This window comes from Rhinolophus hipposideros (assembly GCF_964194185.1).
Source record: "Rhinolophus hipposideros genome assembly, chromosome: 15".
Taxonomy (NCBI): domain Eukaryota; kingdom Metazoa; phylum Chordata; class Mammalia; order Chiroptera; family Rhinolophidae; genus Rhinolophus; species Rhinolophus hipposideros.
The window spans coordinates 33,863,080-33,869,079 of record NC_138061.1 but is presented as its reverse complement, the minus strand read 5'-3'; the positions used below and the strand labels follow the sequence as shown (position 1 = coordinate 33,869,079).

General features: G+C 35.0%; 1 protein-coding gene across 3 annotated transcripts in view; it reads left to right on the top strand.

Moving 5' to 3' along the window:
- Positions 1–421: 421 nt before the first annotated feature.
- Positions 422–6,000, top strand: part of A1CF (APOBEC1 complementation factor) — a 76,010-nt gene continuing 70,431 nt past the window's right edge. For 2 of the 3 annotated variants that reach the window (XM_081075024.1, XM_081075023.1), the window contains exon 1: positions 422–520. The gene's annotated coding sequence lies outside the window, so the exon portion shown is untranslated. The remainder of the gene's footprint in view (positions 521–6,000) is intronic. The other variant, XM_081075022.1, reaches the window with a different exon arrangement.

Sequence of the window (6,000 nt, the reverse complement as noted above, 5' to 3'; positions counted from 1 at the left end):
TGTAAGCTAGTATTTATCTTCATGCCTGAAGTAAAACTCTATACTTTACTCCATGTAATACAGTGATATAAAATGTGTGAAAATAAAAAAAATTCTCCTGAGTTACCTTAAGTTTAACATCATTTTGGCATAGCAGAAAACAAGGGAGCCAACAAATAAAAAAGGTTATTACCTAGATGCGGTGAGTTCCACGTTTTAAATATATGTTGCTGAAACAGCTTCAAAATAATATTCACATCAATGTATTTTAATGCAAAATTCATTAATTTTGTAAACAAATGACAACAGTAGTTTTGTAGATTCTGTTTGGGCTGTAGTGACCCAATTATCCGGTCAAAGGGCTGTATGGATGCAAGAGACAGGGCGAGTTAAAGTTTAACTCCCAGGAATTGTAAACCAAACCTAAAGCCACTGAACCTTTGGAGTTTGATATGATGATTAGAACATAACCAGAGTGACACGTTGAATTCTCCATAATCAAGGAAACCTTTTCCGGGTGGGGATCTCTGAAATCACTCAGGTATGGTTCATGTGTTTTGCTTTTTTTATTTCGACTCTGTCAAATTGTGCAGTGTGGATCAGTAGAAATGCAATGAAAACAGCGTTTACTTATGTCTATTATAGAGCCTAATTCAGGGATTTTTCTGGTTTGTTTTTATACTAACTAAGCAACCTAAAAACAAAAGTAAATATTGAAATGTTCATATAATCTCAAAATGAGATGGCGGCCATCTTTTGCTCCTTGATTTAATTATTTTCTGAGACTGTAAAAATGTACACTTACCACTTCGGGTTCAAGAATAGGGCTTATGTTTCCTAGAAGTTTATTTATCAATAGTCAGACAGCAGGGAGATTTGTGGTTGCCTACCTGTCCTGGTCCTAAAACCCTGGGAAGCTCAAAATGTAATTAACAAGATAAATAGTATTAGACTGTCAGATTCTGAGTTCTCTGTATGGGTCTTAATTCCTATACTTTAGATTTAGTATATTCAATTATCTTTTTTATTCCCTCCTTTATCCTACACCACCAGTAGAAAAAGAAAAAACAAAAACAAAAACAAAAAACACCTTGGTGAATTCTTGCTATTTTCTTTGCCATTATTGTACTAACCAAAGGAATGCCCTAAACTATTTACTTTTCATTCTAACAAACAAAACAAAACAAAACAAAAATAGTCATGGCAAATGATTGGCTTTGAGTGTGTTAAAAAATCTCATTCTTGTGATGCCTAATTATTAGATCTTTTCCTTATAAGATGGTTTGGGCAACTGTGCAGTGGATATATTTTCATAAATCTTTTTGTTCATTACAAAAAGATGATTCACAAACAAAATAAGATGGTATTTTATCTAAAGAAATAAATCAATCAGAGCACTTACCAGGAACAGCCCATTCCTACCAAAAATCTCTTAAAATTCTCTGAAATACTTTTGTTTTATAATTGCCAAAGTAAGTTTTAAGAAGAATGGATTTCAAGTTAAACATGCTTATCTACTACAGAACTTTTCATCGCCAAGAAGATGAAAAACACAGCATCATTTGTTCATTGTGCAGGATTAGTGTTTTGTAAAATATACATTGGCGAGCTCAACTCTAGTTATAATTTAGGAGGAAAGATCTATTGGTTTGGTCTGAACCATCCTTTATAATATGTGCTGAAATGCATACAATAAGAGTATAGCTCTGGAAATACAATGAAATGATTTATTTGTCAAAGCACTGAGGCCCTCCCCTGCTAACTACAGGATAATACACAAATGACTTACAGGTTCATTTGTAAGGGCCACATTTTCTGGAATCATGTTGATACTGCCCATTTGAAACAATTCTCAACATTTTACTGTTCCAATTTATTATTTGTTAAGTGTAAGGACATGGGGAAGAGAGTTGACAAGAAAAAAGAAATTAGTTGTATGGGCAAACATAAAATGACATAATATATACAAAAACACTAAATATTTAGTTATTATTTCCAACTGGGCTAATACCAAGTTGGTTTGTATCAGCTTAAACACATTTCTATTCTGTATTCAGTGGACATCAATAAATGTGGCTCAAAAAAGTGACTCCATTGTCAAGTAAGCTGAGGAAATGGTGGTTGACAAGTTAAAGCAGGTCTTGTTACTGTATGAGTGTTTTGAGTAATAACAATAACAACAGACATTTATTAAGCACTGTATTGCCAAGTGCACTTCTCAGCACTTTCCATGCATTTCTCACATGTTATTCTTAGAACAGCCACATGATGTAGATACTCTTATAACATTTTACAAGTGAGAAATTTGAGGCACAAATAAGTTACCTAATAGGCTCAACATCACCCAGTTAGGAAGCAGCAGAGCCAAGTTCCCCAGCCGGGTGGTCTGACTCCGAGTCCAAGAGTGTCACCATTAAACTCACAATGACTGGGGATTTACTCTATGTGTAAACACATTCATTCATTGTGAATATCTAGGAGAGTAGGCAATGTTTTGTTTCCTAAGATTAATTTACAACAGAACATCTTTCAGGAACACACATAAATGTCTCAGAAAGGCATGGTCCTGTGTGATGGGAGTTTCTCAGAACACAGATTAAGAAAGAACAAATCATTTTTATAGTCTATGTCCAGCATTCACAACAACAGTTGACTGAAATTATTGCTATTGAAATCATCGTAATTCAATTAGACCTACAGTCTAGCCAACTCCCATCACACAGGACCATGCTTATCTTAGAGATGTCCCAAATTAATTATAGAATGGACACTGGACTATTTTCCTGACAGAGCTGGATTGGAATGCCTGTTCTAAAACTCCCTAGGTTTGTGACCTTGGGCATAGTACTTAACTTCCTGGAATCTTGAATTCCTCAAATGTGAAATGGGGGTAAAATCTGACCTACAGAATTTAGTGAAGTTTAAATGAGATGATACAGCAAAATGGTTAAGCTCAGTTCCCAGCACATAGTAGGAATTTAGCAAAGTCCCTTCCTTTTCCATTTTCCTATTTGTAACAACTTCCGGAAAAAATTTTTTAAAACTTTCTAAACCTACCCATTAGCTCCTCTTTGTCAAAACAGTACTAATATAGTGTAAATCAAAAATTGAACACAAATAATGAGCTTGGATTAGCCACAAATAGTAACCCTATGACGTTCATTCGGAGAAAGACAACAACCTATAATTTTCTAAAACACACACACACACACACACACAATATACTTTTATTTAAGAGAATGTTACTCAAGAAAACTCTAAGTTAAAAGCCCAATTCCCTTTTCACTGAAACCGACAGGACACCCTGTCACAGTGTGGTTCATTTCATCACACAGTTATTTAATGTTAAAAATCTGTCTCAATAACTGTCATTTAAAATATTGCCGTTTTTTTCCCGAAAATAAGACCTAATAGGACCATCAGCTCTAATACGTCTTTTGGAGCAAAAATTAATGTAAGACCTGGTCTTATATTTTATTATGTAAGACCTGGTCTTATATTTTATTATATAAGACCTGGTCTTATTTTAATACAAGACTGAGTCTTGTATTAAAATAAGACCCGATCTTATTTTAATATAATACAAGACCCGGTCTTATATAATAAAATATAAGACCAGGTCTTACATTAATTTTTGCTCCAAAAGACGCATTAGAGCTGATGGTCTGACTAGGTCTTATTTTCGGGGAAACATGGTGCCATTCCTCAGAAAGCTGGGTGGTAAGTTAGGTACTATTGCATAATGGTTTTCCTTACGTTATGCGTCTCTAAATGACTCAATAAGTTCAAACAAGACAGTATTGATCGACAGAGGATAAACACCATTTTATCTTATGCATGAAAACAGTAACCAGGCTCCTCTAAAGTGCAGTTCTAACAGTCCAAACTGCCCCCAGGGAAAGCATCTGGAAAAGGAGCAGCACTACTGGAGTGACATTCGGTGTTAGAAATCTAAATCCCATCTGCTCCTTGGCCCAATACCATAAAATCCTGGCAGTTATTAACAAATGTTTACTGCTGATTGGATGAGGAAAGCTGTTGATCATTTTACTCTATCAAATCTAGTCCAACTAGGTTCTCAGTTTTTAAAACTATTTAGAATTATTAATAAATTAAAATTTGTGTTGAATTTTTTATTGATCCAAATCACAAATTTAAATATTTTCATTTATAGAAATGGTCGTCTTAACTAAAATATGCTGGTATCTTGAGCTAATTTAATTTTTTTAAGATACATAAAGGAAGTTTTTTTTCCCCTCATACAGATATCTATGTGTAATTTTATATATGTAGGTATTACTAACCATAGGGAAAACATTTTTCAGGTTTGCTTATTTCAATAGGGTATTAAGAGGGAAATAATAAAGATTAAGATAACTACCTCTAGTTTGCAAGGTTATGTACTATGTTCTGCCCCAGTAAATAATACAGCTAAAGAGAATTAATACATGGCAATTTGACCAGAAGAAATGACTAAGTGAACATATTGGTTTGCAATTCTATAAAATTTCACTTTCAGTGATGTAGTAATGTCTTCTCTTCCTCTGGCTGCTGAAAATGATCATTGTTTTGGGGTGCCTAATTTATATAAAGAACACCAGATTTATATAGCATAATTAACTACTATAATACTTTATTTCTATAGACGATTGTAGTTTACAATGCATTTTATACAAAAGAATTCATTTAGATATTTTTATGCCAAATTTCTTCATTGTTGATGTAGTATGCCGAGTCGCTATTCATCATTCCAATTGTACAAGGCTAGTGAATTGAAAGTTGCTCTCGCCTAGAGTGCATAAGTTTAGCTCTGCTTATGCAACATAGTGCTGATTATGTAGGGAGACTTCTAGACATGAACTGATTTGCTGATAAGTTAACAAAGAGGTTAGGTGACACTATGGAGAGCAGGCATGAGAATCCACATGGAATTTGAGAGGAAAACCAGTCCCAGGCAGATCCCAGAGGAAAACTACCCTAAAAAAGTTTTAAACCAGTACAAATACTATAACTAACATAGTGAAAAAAGTAAAGGGAGGATTCTATAGCATCTCCTAAAAGGCTGGCAGGGCACTGGCAGAGTATTATATGTAAATACAATTGTTTTTTATTTCTATTAACTCACCTTTTAGTATTCTTCTACCCAGCTCTTCTATTAGATTGTGTTTAGTGCTTATCTTTTTTATCTAGGGCCTTCGGCATGAAGCAAATTGACCTATTAGATTTACTTAAGCACCTAATGCCTTGATGATTTGCAGCAGAAGTCAGAAGTCAGAATCTGGTACCCTGGAGGGGAACTGTATTGGCACATATAAATGCTCATCTCAGGAATCCTCTTTCCAATCGTCTTTCCTGAAGCTCCCTAGCAGTACTTCACAATTAAGGCATTTACTACCAACAAATTTGACCTGACTATCTATGATAATGATAATAATAGAATTAATAATAGCTCTTACCTCCTTACATAACTCCTGCCACGTGACAGGCACATAGATTAACTTGTTAAATCCTCTAGAATCCTACTGAATAGGCAATATTGCTATGCCATTTCTCCAATAAAGAGGTTAAGTCTTATGGACATAGATAAACTTGTCCTAAGTCACACAGCTAATAAGTGGTAGAAACAGGAGTGAACTCCAGCAATCTGGCATATACCACCCTGCAAACAGAGTATAAACGAAACACTGAAAAGCACTGAATCTTGGAACTAGAAAGAAATTGTGAGGTCTTTTATTTGACAGAGAAAAGCTAACTGAGTTTCCCAAGGATGAAAGCCACTTTTTGTTTGGGTGAGGACCCAACTGCAGGAACCCAATCCTCAGGCAGGCCCTTTCCTGTATACCAACTCCCACTGGACAGCATTTCTAATTCAGCCTGATTCTACACAAATTCTGGGAGACATTAACAGAACCCTTATACTTAAGAGGAATATTCCCTTCACTCTGAGTCCCACCATCATTGCTATGCCCAGTCTCATGGACAGACACAGCCAGAGATTCAGATAAAGCAGGCCTCTTTTGT